This window comes from Miscanthus floridulus, chromosome 4, assembly GCF_019320115.1.
Source record: "Miscanthus floridulus cultivar M001 chromosome 4, ASM1932011v1, whole genome shotgun sequence".
Taxonomy (NCBI): domain Eukaryota; kingdom Viridiplantae; phylum Streptophyta; class Magnoliopsida; order Poales; family Poaceae; genus Miscanthus; species Miscanthus floridulus.
Genome location: NC_089583.1, coordinates 50,297,142 through 50,320,294, shown reverse-complemented (window position 1 = coordinate 50,320,294; position 23,153 = coordinate 50,297,142). Strand labels below are relative to the sequence as shown.

At 42.9% G+C, this 23,153-nt stretch overlaps 2 pseudogenes; one reads left to right on the top strand and one right to left on the bottom strand.

Moving 5' to 3' along the window:
* The first annotated feature begins 4,841 nt into the window (after positions 1–4,841).
* Positions 4,842–21,765, top strand: LOC136549694 (uncharacterized; annotated as a pseudogene).
* Positions 8,138–14,219, bottom strand: LOC136549695 (uncharacterized; annotated as a pseudogene).
* Positions 21,766–23,153: the final 1,388 nt, after the last annotated feature.

The following is a 23,153-nucleotide window of genomic DNA, read 5'->3' as shown; positions in this document are numbered from 1 at the left end:
CTCTAGGTTTTTAGCTTGTTGTAGATGTCCTTCTTCGTACCATTTCGGAGCTTGAGTTGTTTCTCTTGCAAGAGAACATTTCTCTCTGCGGGAGCTAAACGGGACAACACTCTAGTAGCGGGAGATGGAGGATCGACCTCCATGTCGGTGCTTGCCCGGGACGACGAACTTCTTGTTGAGCGGAACGACACCGCACGCTTGAGCTTCCAACGATCTTGCTCATTTTCCTGCAAAATAGACAAAAGGCAACACAACTTGTGGAGCAGGGATTAGAAAAATAAAAATGTTAGCGGTTAGCCAGTCCAAAAGTCAGTCGTCCAGAGGGTTAGTCGTCCGAGATTGCCTAAAGAATTCTTCTAATCAATATTTTGGCATGACTTTCACCCTATTCTTTTTAATTTTCTCTCTTGATTTGGACAACACTACCACTCTTAAACCCTCTCTTTCTTGCTGAAATTTTAGTAGCACCTGTCTCTCTCTCTTACACAAAATTTTAGCAACACTCTCTCAACTTTCTCACCCTTTTCTCTTTACTCCAAATCTACTTGTACCAAGAGAATTTTCAACTATGAAATTGAGAACTAGAATTTTGATCTTGGGAGCTAGTTGTGCAGTGGAGATTGATGAGTGAAGCAGCCAAGAGGGTGGCTATTTATAGCCGGGAGAGCAGCAGGCCGGCCGACCAAGTGGTGGGGCCAGCCGGCCCCCATGGTGGCCAAATGGCCTCATCCTCCTCCTGATATTTCTTTGCTTCGTGGTTAAGCAAGTTGAGTGCTCCTTTCGGTGGAAGTGGATAGTGGACGGCGTAGGGTGAAGGAGAGTGGAAAGGGTGGAGATATGGAGGTGATAATGGAGGTTGAGTGGAGATGAAGGTGATGGGTAGTGGTTATGGAGGTGATGGGTGGTGGTTGAGTGGGTCCCATGTGTCTCCTGTATTTCTACCATATACACATGTATATAAATGCAAAATAAATATATTTTATGATACTATGAAATATTAGAAGATAAATGATGGTATTTTTTACGCCTTCATGGTAAATATTTTTCATGGGTTTTTTACATTTCGTACAAATTATTCACATGGGGCTTGAATTTTTATAATGCCATGATGAGTATTTTTTTTCTAATGCAGGTGTTAAAAAGTAAATATGTCAAAGAAAAATATAATGCGAAAAATGATTATAGATAACTACCGAGTTACCTTCTGGCGAGGGTTTGGTATTTTAAGTCCACCGAACCGGACTTCTTCATTCAGGTTTATTCTTTAGGTGCGTCAGTAGGTCCCGGAGATGGAGACCCTGATACTTGCTTCTCACACCATTCCAAATTGGAGCATTGTTCTGGTCTTGGCTTGAAGGCGAATCGTTCTTCCTTGCCATTGATATATAATTTGATTTCTCCGACTCTGACATCAATGTGCGCATTTGTAGTACTCAGGAAGGGTCTCCCAAATATGAGAGGTGTCTTCATGTCCTCCTGCATATCAAGTACTACAAAATCCATAGGAACAAAGAAGTTTTGAATTTTTACCAGAATATTCTCGGCGATTCCTACAGGGTAGCAGATTGATTAGTCGTCTAGTTGTAAACACATTGATGTTGGTGTAAGTGTTGAGTAGTTGAGCTTATAGAAGATCTTCTTGGGCATGACACTAACTCTTGCTCCAAGATCGCATAACGCATTCTCAAAGTTCTGGCTTTCCGATCAAACAATCGATAGTGGGACACCCTGGATCCTTCTTCTTGACAGGTGATGTATTTAATATGGCCACACTATACTCCTCTGTCAACTTGAGTACTTTTGTGGTGGGCAGTGGTCTTTTGTTGTTGAGGATGTCTCTGAGGTACTTTGCATAGGTGGGAGCCTATATGGCATCTAGTAGGGGAGTATTGATATATAATTTTTGAATTACCTCTACAAACTTACCAAACTGCTCATCTATTTTGGCTTTTCGATTTCTGCGTGGAAACGGTAGGAACGTAATGTCATAAAAATCTTGTTATAATTCTCGCTCTTGAGGTACAACTTCTTCAACTTCATCGTTTCTCTTGTCCCCTTCCTGCAATACCACTTGTGACTTACCTATCCTTGTCGGATATGGCGGATCATGAGTAAACTTGCTACCACTTGTGGTTATAGCGTTGACCTTTTCAAGGTTAGTAGCAAAAGGCAGAGTAACGACCAACTGTAATTGGGATTCTATGTTTTATTATAGCTAAGTTGGTCTTTTATGGCAGAAGAAAAACTATCAAATTTAGTATTTATGTTTTCTAGGACCTTATCATTAAAAGCAAGGGTTTTAAAAATATTCTCATTAATCCTAACTTGTTCTAAGATTAAGTCCCTTAAGAATGGATGCTTGGAATTAAAAGAATTATAATTGTTATCTGGGTACTTACCTTGAATGGTGCCTTCCCCTGCTCCGCCGCCGCCGCCACCTCCTTTGCCTCCAACGCTGGCTCGACGTTGTGCAGCGCATAGAACGTCACCATTAGGAGAGTAGGCTCGTCATCATCCACCTGGACAAGGTGTGCCTCAGCCTTCTTCTTCTTCTGGCTTGGGCACTCCTTGGCCCAGTGACCAGTCTTCCCGCAGCGTCGACAAGCATTGGGGTCGACCTTCTTCTTCTTCTGCGGAGCCTTGCCGCGGCGCTTGCCGTTCGCCGCCGTGGCTGGAGGAGCCTTCCCCGGACCACCTCTCCTTCATCTGGGTAGTCCACTCCTCCTCGGTCAGCAACAAGTTGTTGCTGTCCGTTGTTGTCGTCGCCTCCGTGCGCTCGTCCACTGCCCGCAAGCGCCCAGTCAGATGCTCAATGGTGAGGGTCGACATGTCCAACATCGTCTCTATGGAGGGAGCGATCTGGATGTACTTGGACAGCAAGACGCGCAGGTACTTGGAGACGGCTTCCTCGTCGTCGATGGTGACGCCGTGCGCCGCCAGATGACTGACGATCTGCTGCAGCTAGAGGGAGAAATCTTGAACCACTTCGCCATCGCGGAACTTGAGGTTGTCGTACTCCCGCCACAGCTGCTGCGCCTTGGCCTTCTTCTCAGACCCGATGCGCAAGGCCTTGAGAGCTTCCCAAGCCGCCTTCGCAGACTTCTTCGCCCCCAGCGGCTCCCGGTACTCCTGCGGCACAGAAGCAAGGATTGCCTCCAATGCCGACATGTCCTCTTCTTCGTCCTCGGTGCCCTGGTCAATCGCCTTCCAGAGCCATCGGGCTCTAAGCTTGACCTTCATGGTCACCGCCGACTCGCCATAGTTCAGGCGGGTGAGGACCGGCCAGTAGCACCGCTAAGATCCTGCACGGTCCACAATGACCTAGCGTGGCTAGGCAACCATAGCAGCTCCACTGCCTTTGTCCACCTCTGAGCCATCACCGCCTGCCATTGCCGGTGATTAGCTGGGCAATGCAGTCAACCTGGCGGCTCCAATACCACTAGTTGGCCCTCGATCTCCGTGCACAGGTGAGCAGCGAGCTCACCAGCACCCTCACTCACAAACTCATGGCTGGAGGTTGAAGGAAGGGTGAACACACACACACAGCAAGAAAAGTGTTGTTGCACTTTCCTGAATGCTATTGCAGCTGCACAGTGCATAGTAGTGCTGCTGCTGTGCTCTTGAGAACAGCACACACACATACATCACACTTAAGCACTTGCTGAAACTGAATATGAGATGCAGCTGAACTGCTGCTGGCTGGTGCCTTTACCTTCTATTTATAGCTGATAGAGACTACAAACAGCCCTAGTAGCTTTCCTAGATATTACCTAAGAAAAGACCTTGACTTGGAGTCTAGTCTTCTGCTGAAAACAGCCTAGTGGCTTTTCTAGAAACTTGTTAGGAAATTACTGCAAGGAATTGACTGACTTGCCAACTTCCTGCTGCAGCAAAACAAACAAGGGCATCAGCAGATTATCTTACAGATGCAACATCCGATTCTGTTTGCATCGAAGAATCCTTCTTGGGTTTTTTAAATGTTAATGATACATCTGGGAAAGGATTGTTTGATATTCTACAAGAGGAGTTGAAAAATCTTGACCTTGATATAGACAATGTGAGAGGACAAGGATATGATAATGGGTCTAATATGAAAGGAAAACATCAAGGATTCATTATTTCATACCTATTGTTGATCAAGCTATAGCTTCGCTCGTCAGGAGATTTGAACAATATCAAGGGTATGAAAAAAACTTTTGGTTTCTTGTTTACTTCAGATAGATTGCGATCCCTGGATGATCAGTGTTTGATGGCTGCTTGTGTTAATCTTGAGAAAGCAATTCAAAGTAGAGAACACAGAGATATTGATGCACAAGAATTGTATGGGGAGTTAATTTTCATCCAGGATGCACTTAAGGAATCTATGAGTGATCTTGATATTCTGAAGTTCTTGAAAAAGCATCCCTTTTATCCTAATGCTATTATTGCATTTTGGATTTTGTTAACCATTCCTGTGACTGTTGCATCTGCGGGAACGAAGCTTTTCCAAACTCAAGTTCTTGAAATCCTGCTTACGTTCTACTATGACACAAGAAAGACTCAATGGATTGGCACTAATAGCACGTGAAAATGATGTCTTTGAGAAGATTAATTATGAAGACGTAATTGAAGATTTCATTTCAAGAAATACTGGACGGATGATGCTTTTCAATAGAACTTGAGGTTAGTAATACCTTTCCTATTTTAGAGTAAATGTTTGTTATATTTCTGCATATTGTATTGAAGATTACATATTTAAGTTATATATTTGATGAGTAAAAATATACATTAGTTTTACTAGCCATTCATTAAAGGGCTCCATTTGCATTTCGAACCGTAGCTCCCCACTGTTTGGTGTTTGATGCGAGGCTTCTCACGCATCCACACCTCGCACGCTTCAAACGCGCACGACACCGACGCTTAAACCTCGGCGACCAGCTATCGATTCCTGGAGTCTATCACCAAACAACAGAAGACCGATCGAAGCCTGGAATCGGTTCGGGCGAGGCGGCGCACGGCGCGGTCTGCCGATGCTGCCGGCGCCGGAGGCGGTTCGGGCGAGGGGCGAGAGGCAAGAGGCAGAGCGGCTGGCCTGGACCGCTGGCATCGGGCGGGATGGCGCGCGGCATGGCCGGGCGGAGCCGCCGGCGCCGAAGGTGTGGAAGCTGCGGCGCCGTAGATCGGTGGCCCGGGCTCGGCCGAGGTGGCGCGGCCCGGGCGAGGGCCTGGCGGAGGCGGGTCAGCGGGTCGCGGTCGTAGCGGAGGCAGGGGCGTGAGGAGCGGGCGACTTGCGATGGCCGCCGCCGCGGGGAGGAATGGGGGCGTCCTCGCGCTCTTGGACGTCGACGGCACCCTCACAGCGCCGCGCAAGGTGCCACGAGTTCACCTCCCCTGGATCTGTCTCCCTTTCTCAATCTCAGCCTCCGGTCGTGGTAGTTTTGTACACGGAGGAACTCAGTAGCCGATAGGAGCGGGCCGCAGCTCGAAATTGTTGAGTGCCGCGCCGCGCTGCTCTTTTTTGTTTGTTGTCAAATGATCCTATGCTTCTCTGGGGCAGGTGGTGACGCCATAGATGCTAGAGTTCATGAAGCAGCTGTGCCAAGTGAGAATTGAGATCGCTCCCCCTCTCGCGCCTGCTCATTTGTTCATTGTATGACGAGAAATTACAGCTTCATTTTTTATTTTATTTATTTTGGGAGCAGCATGTGACTGTGGGCGTGGTTGGCGGATCCGATCTGGTGAAGATCTGCAGCGTTGGAAGTTTCTTGCTTTGCTTACTGAAACTGGTATCTTTTCAAAATCCTAAAGAATTGTGCCTTCTCATTGATTGGATTGGATGCCTACGTCGATAAGCACCTCACAGGGTTTGTGCTGCTGAACTTGTCTTTCTTGCTTTCATTGTTTGATCAGAGGATGATTTCGCGTTCTGTTGCTTGTTTGGTAGTCGTAACAATAACAGAATGATTTTGCACATATTGTCAACAACCATTCTGAAAATACCCATGGCTACAATTTGTATTGTTTGCTTGTCCAAATATGCTTCCGGTACGCTTGTCAAGTGGACAAAGGCATTTTGCATTAATGATGCTGTAAGTCTTGATGTTCTCATAAGCCCAACTTGTCTGTTCAACGTAAAGGTTATGTTAACTGCAGCTTCTCAGAGCAAGGCTAATAATATAGCCGGCTTACTGGCTGTAAGGTTCTTTGTAGCCTTTTCTCAGCCCACTCATATAGTAGTTAGCTCTTTACAGTTAATACATAGCCCACTTGTCTCTCTCACAAACTTTCTTGGTTCTTGTGCCCAAGCCGGCTGTAAGCTTACAACCCGTTTCTTCTCTCTCTCCTCCCCTCTCTCCTCTACCTCAGCATTTAGTCGGCTTACAGCTTGCTATTATACTTGCTCTCAAAGATCTTGTATTGCTGCTCCATTTGTGGTCAGTGATTTTTATTCTGATGCTATTTTTAGTAACTATGTTTTATTGGTGCATTGAATGTTTTCTTATTGATGAAAACCTTCCGCTAAATTGATGTTTCTATGGAATCAGGTAGGTGAATATGTGGTGGCTGAACTCCAAACAGCTATGGAGAAGAAAGGTATAGACATGCATGTAGCTGCATTGGTGAGTGTCCACAGATTTTTTATCCTTTGTCAGTCTTCCATGTTGAGACATGATATGTGTGTGTATGTACACCTAGGCCTACGGGCACAAGAACTGCCAGGAGCGTGTGCGCGGTCACCGCCCGCTCCCACGACGCGCACGCTGTGTGCCAGATGAGTTCGGTTGCCAAGTCTGCAACCCTGTTGTACACGATATATATTCATTTGAGATCAACACGAATCACTGTTGGCTTCCAATTCTATTCTCTACATGGTATCAAACGCGCGGGTTCCTTCCTGAAACCGCTTTCTTCCGGCGCAGCGAGCGCGGTCGCCGCGCCGCGATCACCCCGCCCGCCGCTGCCGATCTCCACTGCCTCCAATCTCCTGGATCACAACCTCCTCTTCGATGTTGATGTCTTCGACTCCTCCCACTCTTCACTCACGGCGAGTCTTACACCGGCACCGCCGCCACCGCTGTCCCCACTCCCCCTGCCGCCGTTCTCCAGACGGTGAACATCAAGTCGCATGTTCTCGTCGTTCTTGCCCTCGCTGACGCCAACTACGATGAATGGTGCTGCTTCATGGATGCCTTCCTCGGCAAATTCAACCTCACCTCCCATGTCTTCGAGCCGCCAACCGATCTCCAACGCCGTGATCCTAACTGGCACGTCGTGGACCAATGCATCCTCAGCTGGATCTACATCTCCATCGCCAAAGATGTGCGTGACATCGTGCGCACTCCCAAGGCCACGGTGTACGAGATCTGGACCGGCATCCACAACCAGTTCCGCGACAATGAACTTCATCGCGCTGTGTACCTGGAGGCCGTATTCCGCAACTTGGTCCAGGGGGACATTGACAACCCCAGTACACCGGCCGCCTCAAGCTACTCGCCGACGCACTCTGTGATGTCGGCCAGCCGGTTTGCGAGACGAGCCAAGTGCTCAACATGCTCCGTGGTCTCAGCTCTCGGTATTGCCATGCCATCCCCACGATCATGGTGAAGTAGCCTCCCCACACCTTCCTCTCGGCGCGTTCATACCTTCTCCTGGAGGAGCACTACGACAAGGAACACGCCAAGACAGCGGCCCAACACACACTGCTCGTCGCTGGTGCACCTCGCCAGTTTGTTTCTGCCCCGACCGACGATAGTTCCAGCTCCGGCTCCAGCTCCACCATCTCCGCGCCCAGGTCCTCGACGGTTTCTAGTACCTCGTCCTCCCGCAACGACAACCATCGTGGTCGTGGACGCGATCGTGGGCACGGCCGCGCTCCTCACGGCGGTTTCGACTCACCACGACCGCCCATGGGCTGGGCGTCGGGCCACAACCCGTGGACAGGCATGGTCCAGGCCTGGCCCCACTACTACACAACAGGGATATTGTATCACTTTTTTGTAACATATTAGTCAATGTGTTACAGTAAAAGTTTATTGTAACACAAAATAGTGTGTTACAGGCTTCGATTGTAACACAAAACACATTTTTTATAAAAATGTGTTACTGACAATAATTATAGTAACACAAAATTAATGTTACAAGCAAAATGTTACAAAAGTGTGCTACGTTATAACACATGAATAGAACATATATAAAATGTGTTACAAATACATGCCCTGTAGTAACATAAAATAGTGTTACAGTCCAAGTGTTACAAAGAATGGAGAGCAATCGTCCCTTAGGCGCTTCGCTCGCTTCCTCGCGCTTGTGCACGCGCGTCCCCACGTGATGGACCCAGACATACACGAACCACGCACCTGTTTGCAAGCTTTGCCTCTTCACGAGAAAATAGCATATTTGGGATTGCAATCGTCTGTAGACCTCAGACTCCATTCGTAGACTTTGCAAAAACTAGGCCTAACATTGGACACTTACTTTTTTTTGCTATTATGTATATTTTCTCCCTTTTGTAGTATTTCTCCATATATTTCTATCTGTTCTTTTGCATGTTATGTATGTCCTATATAGGGCAAGCAGGTAAGCAGGCAGGCTAAGGCCGGCTAGCCGCTGCAGGCTCGTAAGCTAATCATCGCCATAGCCGCCGAGCATAAAATTTTTTTATGGAATAATGAGCAAATAAAAAATCCAAAATATTAAATACAATAAAAATTCTAGGCATATGACACAATAATAAACACAATAGTCATGAGTTGATCTCACAAATCCCCGAAGTTCGCATAAACAAGTTCATCTCACAGAACCATAATTTTGTTCTAAACGAGTTCCATCACATATTAAATAAAATTCTAGATACATCTCATCATAGATAAAATCATTTATCCAATATGTAGCCTTCCCTTTAGTGTCATCATCTTTGGTGCAGACGACATCCCCGTAGGACTACTGGTGTCAGCTTGTGAAGAATACCCTCTTCTAGTATGAACACAAGCCGGCTGCACATAAGTATGGTACGACAATTAGATGTATGATAAATATTATAAAATATTATTGTATGGTAACAATATTGTCATGCAGTGTCTTATAATTGTACACCTATGTAAAAATTAAGAAATGATGTTTTGCTCTAAGTTCACAGGTACAGTCTCAGTGTCTTATCCATTGAACAAATTGTCATTATAGTAAGAATTCAATAAATTCAACAAATGAGCATCCACAATAAGAGTCACGTACTGCACCTCATGAACTATGATTGGTCATTCAATCCATTGCCACCAGCATCTGCAACATCACTAGCATCCACCGTGGTTTCCTCAATGTCTCTTCTTGCCCATTGATGTCTTACAGTTGCATTATTGAACATATCTTCAAGGTGTGTGACATGGAATGGCTCATTTTCTACATCATCTTCCCATTGTTCACAACCTGTGTCATGTATATCTCTCGGTTTCATCTTTGTGGCTACAGACCACCCAGGGTTTTCTTTGTCGTCAGAATAAAACACCTGGTCAGCTTGGTTAGGAAAAATGTACGGTTCATGATCAATCTTTTCTCCTGTATGTATCAGGTGTGAGAAATTAACAAGTGTGTAGCCATACTTGTCCTTCTTTATTCCTCTTTTGGAAATAACATCAACCCATTCACATTTGAAAAGTACCACAGAAAATTTCCCAGAGTAGTTAAGCTCAATAATATCAATTATCCTCCCATAGTAAGTCACATCACCTAAAACTGGCCTGCCATCACTTGCACTGGCATAACTTGATGTTTTTGCAGTTAGCACTACACCACTGTTTTGTGTCACCTTATCCAACCGTTTAGGCCTAAAACGGAAACCACGACTGTTGAAAGCACGGTACCTTTTTGCAGCTTCAACTGGGCCACGAGCTAGCCACCTAATGTCATCTTTAACATCATGAATGTTATTTTCACTCTCTAACTGCATTATCTGTACAATTATACACAAGTTTAGTTCTGCATGTTAGTGCTACAAGTAAAGCATTTTGAGTTAAGGTACTTACATGACTTCTAAACCATTGATGGAACCTCTGATTTTGGATGTTCTCAACATTTCTATGGCTGGCTCTATGTCCAGTTCCTTTTCCGATGATCTCTTCAGCATGAGCTCTATAATTTACATGTAGGAAAATTTATGGGAGGCAAAAAAAAATTATGTTTACAATTTTGAGATATTACCTAAGGTATGGATCGACATCAGAACAATTGAATAGCGCATATCTATGTGCTTGTACTTTAGCCAAACCTCTCAGGACATAACTACTTGGCTTTCCAAGTGGTTTCCCAGGATGAGAAAAAAGAGTTGATGCATGTCTAGTAGAACATCCAAGTGACTCATCATTCTTGTCATTCCGTGAAAGCCTATTAGACAGGGTCTGAAAACCATCAAGAAATGTTGAACAAAAGTGCATAGCCTCCTTTGCCAGAATTGATTCTGCAATGCTGCCCTCTGGACGAGCTTTATTTCTCACGGTTGACTTCAAAACACCAAGGTACCTGCACAAACTAGTATAAATTAATAAAAACGATAATTTAGCATGCAAAGAGAAGGTACCAAACATGGCTCTTAGATTTTTATAAGGAGAACATACCTTTCCACAAAATACATTGACCGATAACATACAGGACCACCTATTTTTGCCTCTGTTGCTAAGTGAAGAACAAGATGCACATTGATAGTGAAAAACCCAGGCGGGAATATCATCTCCATCCGACATAATGTCATTATGATTCGTTCTTCTAACTTCTCAAGTTCATTGATGTGGAGAACTTTTGCATTCAGTTCTCTAAAATATCCACACAGATCAAATAAGACGGATGTAACTTCATCTGGAAGAAGACCTCTCAAAGCAAGTGGCATAAGTTGTTGCATTAGTATGTGGCAGTCATGACTTTTTAGGCCTAGAACTTTTGGTTGATCAACATTTACACATCTAGAGATGTTACTAGAATAACCATCTGGAACTTTTATGTCACGAAGGACTTTACAGAATTGTTGCTTCTCCTCTTTAGACATGCTGTACAAAGCAGGAGGCAAGTAATACTTACCATTAGTCTTTTTTTTGTGGATGTAGATCTGGCCTGATGTTCATTTCTTGCAAATCTTTCCTTGCCTGTAGGTTGTCCTTTGATTTGGCATCCATTTCTAAAAGTGTCCCAAATATATTTTCACACACATTCTTCTCTATGTGCATAAAGTCAAGATTGTGCCGTAGCAAATTATACTTCCAGTAAGACAAAGAAAATAGGCCACTAACACCCTTCCAGGTTTTAGACTTCTCAAAGTCACTAATTGATTTTATCTTTTCCAAAAGAGATTCTCCAGAATAAAAATAGGTCTGGACCGATGCTCTTCGGTTCCATCAAATGAACTAGCATCATAACGGAACTCATGGTCAGCGGGTAGAAATCGTCGGTGTGCCATGAAACATTGCTTGACACCATGTTTCAAGCGCCTTGAACTTGTTTCATCATCACAGGACACACAACCCAGCTGTCCCAGAACACTGTACTATGCCAGTATCCCTGTCCCAAGGTAATCACTCACAGTATGCAATACTGTAGCATAAAGTTGAAATCTCTCATGTCGAGATGCATCATATGTAGACATACCAGTGTCGAACAACTCATTTAGCTCATCATAAACTGGCTGCATAAATACATGGAAGTTCTTTCCAGAGTAACCAGGAATTATTAGAGTGAGCATAAGAGAAGAAGCTTTCATGCATAACCATGGTGGAAGGTTGTATGGTACTAATACAACTGGCCAACAACTATGGGTAGAATTGCACTTCCCAAATGGGTTAAAACCATCTGTTGCTAGTCCAAACCTCATGTTTCGAGAATCTGATGCGATGTGAGGGTGGAGGGAATTAGTCATTTTCCAAACCTCTGAATCAGCAGGATGGCGCAAAGCACCATCCTTTGTACGCTCCTCATCATGCCATCTAGTTAACTTGGCTATTTCCTTGTTCATAAAAAGCCTTTTAAGTCTAGGTTTGATTGGAAAGTAACAGCAATACCTTGTTTGGGGTTGCCTTTCTTCTTTCCTTTTTTGTCAATGATGTTTCATCTGGCTTATTTTTCCATCTTGAAGCTTTGCATTTTGAACAGAAGTCATCATCTTTCTTGTCTTTCCAATAGAGCTGACAATTATTTGGGCATACATGAATCTTCTCATATTTAAGGCCAAGCTTTGCAACGATCTTTTGAGCCTCCACGAATGTTGCAGGAATATTTGAACCTTTTGGGAGAGCTAGCTATAAGATTTGAAGTAGATCATTAATTGATTTATTGCTCCACTTGTTGGTTGATTTCACATGAAACAATAAGACAAGGAAAGAAAGTTTTGACAGCTCACATCCTTCCCATAAAGGTTCATCAGCAGCCCTAAGCAAATCAAAGAAAGCTTCTGTTTCCGCATCTGGTCCATCTTCAGGGGAACCAGATGCATGAGGTCCATTTGTGTGATGTTCAGTATCTATATATCCAAAGGTTTCTTGAACTACTTGCCGCATATTAGTGTTGAAACTTGGACGTGCTGGCTCTGAATCTTTGTTTTTCTTTGAACTATGGCTCTAAATCTTTGTTAGCAGAGATATAAGATGCTATTTCCCCATGACAACCCCATATAGTGTATCCACGCAGCATTCCATTACACAGTAAGTGCTCATACACTGTTTCTTGCGTTTGTAACCGTCTGTTGACACATTTGACACATGGGCACTGAATCTTTGCATCGGACCTTTTTCCACTGTAGGCAAACTTAATAAAACCTTTTACTCCAGCTATGTACTCATCACTTGGTCTTTCAGATTGCAACAACCTCTTAATAGCATTTAAGTCCATTAATTCACTGAAAACAAGAAATATTATCACTGCATTAGTTTATTTATCCTTGTTACGAGCGATGAAAAATCTATAATAGTAGCAATAAAGAAAGTAGATTTGGATCGTCCACCTTGTTTTAACTTCACAGGAACCACAATAGCCTTCCGATGGGACTGTCTGCTATAATTCTAATAGCCTCCTCGAAATATAACCACTGTGATGATGAAACAATTTGACTATTTCTTCAGAGGACTGCTAAAAGAAAAAAGTTTGGGAGGAGAATTACAATGAATTAGAATACTTTGCCAATATAGCATGTACAGGAAAGACTTCAGATTTCACTCACTTGGCAATGCTCTTGCAAAATGTTCGTAATAGTTTCTACAAATTTGGTTCTCTGAACTTGGACCTCTGGATTTGGTTCACTGAAATAAAATGTGCTCTAGTTGTCAGTATGAAAATATATGGCTCAGAGTTGCAGGATGCATCACTATATGCATTCAGCTATGATTTCTTTTAAAACAATTCAGCTATGTTTTTCATGATACTATAATGAATCCTATCTGAAGTAGTATAGTGTTGCCTGAAGGAGCTGTAGTCAAGGTGCTATGTGTTGATGGACAATGCTGAAATTAATTGTAAAAAAAATCCATGAACTTTTGCTTCTTTTTCCTTTGATGATAAATGAGGAAGTGTACAGCCTGCTAATTATTGCCTCATGATGTATGCCTAGGGCAATAAGAAAATTGGATAATTCCACAAAAAACAAAGGATGTTGGATATATGGCAGCCTGTATAGATCACTGAACAAACAGTGAGTAGCTACAATTGTGCAGCTGCTAGCTTTGGCAGCTGATCTCCAATAAAACAGAGCTCTGGGTACCTACTGGCTGTTGAAAGCTCTGCTAGACCACCCCAATAATTCTGTGAGCCGTTATTCACTTCTGAACATGGAATTCAACCTATTTTGATTGCTTGCTATTTCTGGTCAGCTGGATAATCTGAGTTTGTATCTAAAGTTTGAGACTTGAGTGGCTTAGTGTTTGGCCAAATTAGTTCTTCGGAGCTATGAAGACCAAGATATATGTGATTCTTTTTCTCTAATGTTGTTTTTTGTTTCTGATCTCTATGGCCTGTTTCAGTCCAATTAATATTTTAGCATGCTAATTCTAGCAACTACTAACACACCTATCAGTAAGAAGTTCATCTGCCGAGAGATGTGCATTGACCACTTTTTAAATCTTTGTACACTGAAAATACATGATTTGCATTCAGAAAGAAGCTCTTCCACCATATCTACCTGATAGTGAGCAGACACGATAGGCTACAGTAACTGTATCTTTACTACCTCTTGCATTCGCTTTTAAGTAGGCTATTATATTCCACAGATTCTTCATATTCTTCAGAATTTTCAAAAAAAAAATGGTGGACAGGAGGGGCCCAACCTGCGTCCGCGCCAGGAACGACCACCGGGGACGCCGCCGGGGGATGGTAACTTCCGCACCGTGGACGGCCACCGCGCCGTGGACGCCGGCCAGGGACAGCCGCGCCCCCGCCTGCACCGGGACGCCGGCAGGGAACGGCGGCGTCCGCGCCGGGGACGACGACCATGGATGGCCACACCCGCACCTGGGCCTTGGGCGGCGGCGTCCTGGGAGCTACGACGAAGGAGGGAGCGGGGAGAAGCCTGCGCCTGGGCGGTGGCAGGCCTGGGACCTATGCGACGACGAGCGGAGCAAATCGGCCTGGAACTTGGGCGGCGGCGGCGGCCGTTCTGCGACAAAGCCAGAGGGAATGGGAAGCAAACTACGCCTCAGATGGCAGCTAGTACAGATCCGATGGCCGAGAATCTGGTTGTTTTGAAAACCCAAAACAACCGGTTATGCTGACATCAGGAAAAATGTTTTTAAGTGCATAATTATTTCTGAAAAATACATATTGAAATTTTATTTTAAATCCCTCAAATTTTAAAATTTATAGCTTTTTATTCCAAACTTTGTTTTCATCTGATCCCATTATTTGAGAACTTTCGGATGTCAAATATGGAACTCAAGATTTTGGGAAATGCTAGCGTCCAAGCGCGTACGAATTCGCCGCTCGGCGCGCACACCCGATCCATCGCGCGATGCTCGCTGCTGCTTTAGGTCGCCTTAGTTTGCCATGGCTGCATCAAGAGAGGGGGAAGGGGAAGAAGGTGGTCGTCACCAGCGGTCGGAGGTGGTGGAGACGGGGGCGAGCTTAGGGGCACTAGATATAGAGCTGGAGAGAACCGAGCATAGCTTGGATGGCAAGAGCCCGTGGTTGGTCCTGGCTTAGCTACCTTAGACGTGGATATGCCACATTCATCGTCAGGGTGACGTGCTCGTCACGTTCGAAGACAAGGTGACAACTTTATATACCTCTTAGCCACGTCCAGTCTCTTCGTATAGGTGTAGATCTAATTTGCGCACTAGGTGTGTTTGTGAGTGTGTGTGTGTGTGTGTGTGTGTGTGTGCGTTTGTTGTGGTGTGAGTTGGTACGTGAGTCCCGGATACTACAACTTGCACATGAAGAGTTGAGATCTCAAAAAAAATATGGAGTTGGACGAGGCGAGGAGGTGGACGGAGAACGATGTGGCGCCAGTGGCGGGGAAGACATGAGGAGGAGAAGACGAGATGGAAGGTGTGCAGAATGTATGGAGCCGAACGGGGCGAGAAGGTGGAAGGGGAACGACATGGCGCCAGTGGTGGGGGAAGACGTGAGGAGGAGAAGACGAGGGGGAAAGTTGTGCAGACCGAGCAACTTTCACCTGCACACGTAGGCATTATCTTGGATGAAACCATATGCTCTATAGCCATAAGTGAAATTGTAGTGGTAGTTAATAATACTCGTTTCAAGAAACTATTTTTCATTAATATTTATCATATTAATAATAGTAATATAATTGGTCACATTAATTTGGTGCCATTAGTTATATAAAAATTCATTTATGTGTTAATGTAAAAATTAAAATTATTATTAGACATTAGTTTAAAATACACTAATTTGGTACATATTATTAATATTATCACAAAACTAATATATGTGTCATTATTAATATTATCACAAAACCAATCTAGAATCAAGAGACATGGAACATTAGTTTCCCTCCAAAAAAAATAGACAAAGTATTTCCCACCAAATTTTCCCTCCGAACAATACATCTGCCACCAAACAGATGCCCCTCTTGGTGACTCAGTCGTATCTAATAATTGAATCTAGCTGAAAAAACTCCAACTCCCTCCTCATTTCCAACTCCCTCCTCATTTCCACGAACTGAGTAACTGACCATAGCTCCAAGGCCGGCGGTGGCGAACGGGCTCGACGGAGGCGAAGTGGCCAATTGCCAGCCGAGCGAGCGCGTCGTCGAGTTCCCCGACCCCATCAGAAAGAGAATCTCGGTCAAGCAGAGGACCGACCGCCGGTAGCTGATCCATGCTCGTGGCGGCCGGATCAGTTCGTCCGTCCAGCCCAGATCGCTAGGTATGCTTCTCTTCAACTCCTCGTCCGCTCCCACAATTCCCAAATCATCGGCCCTCTTCACAAGCGGGCCAGTCAGCGAACGGAACCCTGTGCCGCTCGAGGTACCCGATGCCGATGTCCTAGTCTCCTACTGCCTTATCGCTCCATGATCATTGCCCTAGGCATACAAATCCCTTGGGCCTCATCCTATACGTAGTATACACTAGAAGTATAGGAATAAAATTTGTCCAAATTTTTGTTCCATTGTTTGGTAGATTGCTTCAGATATGATAATTCTAGTTGGTTGCGATGTTTGACAAATGGTTATCCATTACTTAATTGGCAAGGTTTGATAAGTAAAATCAGTTTTCCACAACTCTGAATGTGGTTTCAGTTACAGTTTCACAGTGCCCATCTTCTGAATTCAAAATCTTTAAAACCAGTGATCTTTTGATGATGGTCCCTTAAGCAAAGATGGTGAGCTCTTGTAGATGACCAACTTTTCTTAAGGCCGATCATCTTGCTGTTTTGCGAAATCAGGAGAAAGAGAGAGAGGAAGAGGGCTGTTTCAGTTGAGAACAGTAGCAGCAGTAAGCAGCTGCCACGCAAGCAGCTTCACCGTCAGCCACCTGCCCTCCGGTGCCGTGCTCGCGCACGCTTCCACGCAGCTGCTTGCGTGTCCGAGCCCAAGCAGTTCCCGGCCACCTTGAACCCGCCGGCAAAGTTCGTCGCAGCCACTCTGTCCCTGCCCTTGTAAATTTAGTCTGCACTAGATCAATCATTTTGGTTCTGTAAAACTAGAAACTAAAGTTGTGCCTCCACCTTCATAATACTTAAATGCACCGCTTTTCACACAAAAGATATTTCAGAATCACTTTTCACAAGATTTTAACTACTGGAGTCAAGTTGGGGTAGTAGTACTGAAGGCAATGACTTGAATATGCCAGATACGCTGGGTGACAAAAGTCTGCAGCTGTATGTAGTTCTGCTCTGTTTTCCTCAACCTCACAAGTGGTATTTGCCTCATATAGGTTGTGAACTGATTGATCATTATGACAATTTATTTTGACTGAGGATGTCTATTTTACAACTCAAAAAAAATCTTGCATGTCTGGTCTAGACCTGTAGATGAATAAAAAGATTGTTCTTTCTTACATCTTGATATGTGTGCAGGGTCTAATTTATTTCTCTTCATGTAAAAATATTTTGTTGGTGCCTGCAAAGATTAAAATTTTTGGCTAGTTCTGTTTTCCTGCATGTAAAATTAGTTGTTGGTGCCTGCAAAGATTAATTGTCATATTTTGCAATGGTTGGAAATTTAGCAATCTGATATTGCTATGTGCTGATATAAGGTTTCAAAATTCTATTGCCTAGTGGCATCAAATCTTTACATACCTGAGCAAAAACACAAGTATTATATATAAAGCTAATATGCCATCCTTTTGACCATTCTATCTGAACCGTAGCACTTCACTTGTTCTCAAGCTCCAAGTTCAAATAACATTACATATATGCACTTTAATCTAATTGTTACTCTTCTGTTATCTTTATTCTTAATTTTCTATTGGTACTATATTTTATTTAGATTGTGCAACCATGGCGGTGGATAATTGGACCATAAATCTTGAATGTGATGGGGCACCTGAAGGAGAGAGACATGTGAAAACGGAAATGGACAGAGATGTGATATGCTACTGGAACCTGATTGATTTGATCAAGGATCATGGATACTCATCAAGTTGACTATCTATACTATAAGCGAAAAGATAGCTTGGTTGTACTAGAACAAGATCCTGAAGTGATGAAAATGCTTAACGAGTGTGAGAGCAAAAAGATGGTTAGCTTGTTTGTGACAAAGGACAGACTGGCCACTTTAGCGCCTACCAAGTCCAACAAAGAACCATCCAAATCTAAACCAAAAAAAACTAAAGGTATTAGAATGAACATATAATTTTACTCTTCTGTATGTATATCTGATTATTCAAGTACAACTTAACTATTCCATATCATGGTAGTTATCAATGATTTATTTTCATCCAAGATTAGCCTATTCAAAATTTGTTTAGCAGGAAGAGGAGGTACAAAGAAAAAGAAAGCATTAAATTTAATGCATACTAAAGCACTATATGCTAACGAGGTTGAGCAGCGCGATGATGAGAACCAGAACACATCAGGTACAAATGTAGTTAGATCAATCTCATTCATATGGACTGTATCTTAACTAGTTACTATCACTGTCATTCTATTTTTAATAGCTGATGGCGACAAAGAACCTAAAAAGCGAAAGGGGACTGTTTTAACACATGTTTGGGATCTACTTGACGGAGATAGGATAGTAGTAAGATGTAATAAGCTTGGATAGCCCATTGGAAAAGAAGGTGGCCTTTTAGGCCAATTTTTGGGCACCATAGCAAGAAATGGTGGTTACTGTCCGGTTGGTGCCAAAGATTGGAGAAAAGTTAAGAAAGACTATGGAGAAACCATCATTCAATTTGTACAGGTTAGCTGTTTCTTCGCTCTTAGCACCTACATCAGTTTGTCTCTAGCCATCTTTGTTTTTGTTTCAGTTCGAAAATAAACCTGATATATCTTGAATAGATGAGAGGTTATTTGGGATGATGATTTGGTCTTTTTATTCAAGTGTAATTGAATTTGTGAAGTGAATTACATCTTAAGTGTTGAGTGCAGTAGCAGTTTAGCTCATATAATATTGTGAGCCCACTGTGGCCAGATGATAGGCAAGAGTGTTTGGTGCAAATTTCATTGTTTAAAAGATATGATTGTTATCATGTCATGAAGTCAAATTCATTCTTTAGTGACTTTCTTATTTTAGACAAAGTTCTTGTATCCTCATTCATGTGAGAAATGGATATTCAAATCAATTGGAAGAGATTGGAGAAAATACAAGGCAACATTAAAAAAGACACTATTTAATCCAAAGAAGAAAAGGTCTGTTTTGAACAAGCATTGTCCTAGATGATATTGTTGAAGCTGAATGGAAGGCCCTAGTAGGATACTGGAAGTCCAAAGAAGGAAAAGTAAGGCACCACTATTTACACTGTTTGGTTTTTTTTTTACTATCATCGTCTACTATTGTTGATTTCTACATGTATAATGGTTCATTATTTAATAATTTACTTTTTTTGTAGACCCTTAGTGAAAAGAACAAAATAAGTCGTGAAATGAGGAAGACAACTCATACAGCAGGTACAAAGAGTTATGCTCGTTGGTCTGAGGACATGGTGAGTACATCTTCTCGTAAAAAAATTATATATGATTCTTCTTGCTTTTCCTTTACTACTATTTTTGCAGAGGCAAGCTGATCCTGAAAAAAAACAGCCACATAGAGCAAAGGTTTATCTAGCCACTCATAGGAAAAGGGGAAAAGGGATAAATGAGCCAGTGGTATGCTACATGCACATGGGAACTTTTTTGCAATATATAATTATTTCTGTTTTCTGATGTCTGGATTTCATTGTTGTAGGTTCAATTGGAAAATCTCCTAGACACACAACCAGAGTTAGCACAAAATAGTGAGGGCGGAGTTGCATGGGAAGGTGATGCATTACATCAGGTGTTGGGAGAAGAAAAAGCTGGACAAGTGCACGGCATGGGATTGCTTCCGGTTCCTAAACAAGTTTATGGTCGAAAAACACACCATTTTAAGGACATTAATATAGTTTCACTAGATGGCTCATCATCTGATGTAGAGGTTCACATGTTGGAGGAAATAAGGCAACTCAAAGAGCATTCTAGAATGCAAGACAAAGTTATCGAAGAACTAAAAAACAATCAGAGGCACAATGAGAACCAAGAAGCAACAATGGTAAGAATGTACAGCTTAATTTTGTAACTCTGTATTGAAATGCGTTATTCAAACTTTATATCTTTTCTAGGGAAATTGTGCTAGGAGTGATCACAACAATTCTCAGAATCAAGTACTGAATTCTAAAAGAAAGGTATTTGCACTATTTTCCATGTTTTCACCTAAACTAGTATTTTGGCTTTAATATCCTTTCAAAATTTTAGAGAGTCCAGTGTGGTGCACCCAACCAGAATGAGGGATTCCTCAAACATATGGATGAATTGGTAAAGTCACCCTTGCTTGTGAATTTAATGCTTATGCATCCATAAAGGATTTTTATAACAGCTAATGCTACTGTCTTTTCTGTTTACTAGAATAAAGAAACATGTGAGTTTGAATTTAGTGATGATGACAATGTACTTTTATCTGGAGAAAAGGTTATCAACTGGTTTCTTGTATTTAAGAACAACAATATACTCTTAGTTTAGTACATGTTAATATTTTACCTACTAATTATCATTTGAACGATTTTGAATTGGAATCAGTGCCAAAGTGATAATAATGACAAGGAAGTAGAAAAAGCAGAAGCACAGGCAATATTTGAACGACACCTCCATAATGATTTTGCACCAACAGAGGTACACTATTTCAATGTACCATTGAATAAAATATATTAGACTTGTAATGCTAGTTATTTAAGATGTCTATAACAGTGTATAAATACAATTGCCTTTCTCTTCCGTTCAGTTTGATTCTTGTCAAAGGAGTTCCGCCACAAGTAGAATAATACCAAAGAAACAAAAGGTATCTATGAACCACACTTTGCTATAATTATAGTAGATTTTGTGTCTTATTATTTTGTACTTTCATTTGACATGTGTAAGGGACATCACGGAGGGCTTGTAGATACTAGAACCATTGCACACCAGGAGGTGGCTCATGACAAGGCTACAAGCTACAGGCGCCAAACACCTAAACGACTTTCTCTAATGAAGGTAGTTGAACATATCACTTGTTCTAAATGCATGATCACGATGTACAACTAAAGGGTTGCTGGTCACTAAGAGATTATGTCAAATTAATGTAGGTTGGGTCCACAGTGCTACTAATGACTTCGAAATATCCTAATAAGGCTAATGTGGCATATGCAACTCTCTTGAGCACTAATCCAGAAGCCCTTGTTGGTGGAGTTAAGATAGGAAGTCAATTCTACAAAGTGCGTATCAATCATCCTATAACAAAAGATGAGCCATTAGTGAGGCCTATGCTTGGGTGCGACAATATTGGTGATGGTCATGCCAAAGGAGTCCAAATTGCTTGGCCTTCGATGTTTGTATGTTCAAAACTAGCTTTCCTAACTTTACATCAAGTGTATATATGTGCCTTAATTTGTAATGTTACAACTTAAATTTTCTTTGCAGGTTGAAATGATTAATGGTTGAATTCCTACATCAATGCGCACAGGAAGAAGCAATGGACTTTAGGAATCATAGCTAGTTCTTGAATTTTTCTTTCTAGTATGGACTACGTGTGTTTGCTCTCTTGAGCCATATCGTTATGTACATATACTACGATTTGTTCTAAACAAGCACTATGTTTGAGATCATTCCACAATATGTGGATCATGCTATGATTATGGAAATTTGTGGTTTATGTGATTTTACAGTGTGTCATATTTGTGCGATTATATAATAATCCTTGTGCCATATGTATTGGAGAAATAAATATGTGTTTCATAATCCGAATATGTTGCAATAGATATAAAAAAGTGTTACAAACCATGTGTTGCTTTGTTTCATATACTGTGCTCTACCATAATGTGGAAGTGTTACTAGAACTAAAAAAGTGTTACAATAGACATTCTTGTAACACTATACAAATGTTACGATAGATAAATAAATGTGTTCCACACTATGCATTCTACCATATTGTTAAGTGTTACTAGAGCAAAAAAAAGTGTTACAACAAAAATCATTGTAACACTAGACAAGTGTTCTTGTAGACAAGTAGTTGTGTTACAATAAACCAGTCTATTGTAACATAGCCAATTGGAACACAAAAGAAAATATGTTACTAAGTGAGCTAGTAACACTTTTTCCAATATACAGTAACACAAGTTGGTGTTACTATATCCCTGCGCTGTAGTAGTGCCCATGCCGTTCCGGGCGCCAGGCGCTGGCGTCGCCCCGGTACTGCTCCTCATCAAGCGTACTTCGCCGGTGGCACGCCCCAGTACACCGTCGGCCAGCCTCCTCCACCGCCGCTGCCAATGGATCTGTGGAACCACCAAGCTCTCCTTGCCGCGCTGAATGCAGCGCACGCCTCACCGGCTGGCCCCTAAGCGGCCGAATGGTTCCTCGATACCGGCGCTTCCTCACACATGGCCTCCAACGCCGGTAAATTCTCCAATCCTCAGCCCGTTCTTAATTCCATGCCAATCACCGTCGGCAATGGCACCACCATGTCGGTCACTCATCATGCTTCCACTTCAATTCCCACCACCAAATCCCACCTTCTTCTTAATAATGTTCTGGTGTCACCATCGTTAGTCAAGAATTTGATTTCTGTTCGTGCACTGACCCGTGACAACAATGTCTCCATTGAGTTTGACCCTTTCGGTTTTTCTATCAAGGATCTTCCAACTCGATCGGTGATCCTCCGATGTGATAGCCACGGCGAGCTGTACCCCCTGGTCCCTGCTGCGCCGGAGGTTCTCACCACCACCGTCCCCAGCATCGACCTCTGGCATCTGCGTTTGGGTCACCCAGGGCGCCGTGTGCTTCACCAGTCGCTTCCTCACCTCGAGTTTACCTCCACCAAACAGTCGTCTGCTCTTTGTGAAGCTTGTCAGCTCGGCAAGCATGTTAGATTGCCGTTTGCTTCTTCAAATTCAGTTTCTTATGTACCCTTTCAGCTAGTGCACGCTGACATCTGGACATCTCCTGTACTTAGCTTTTCTGGTTTCAAGTACTATCCCGTTCTCATAGATGATTACACACATTATGTTTGGACCTTCCCTTTACGTGCCAAATCCGAAGCTCTT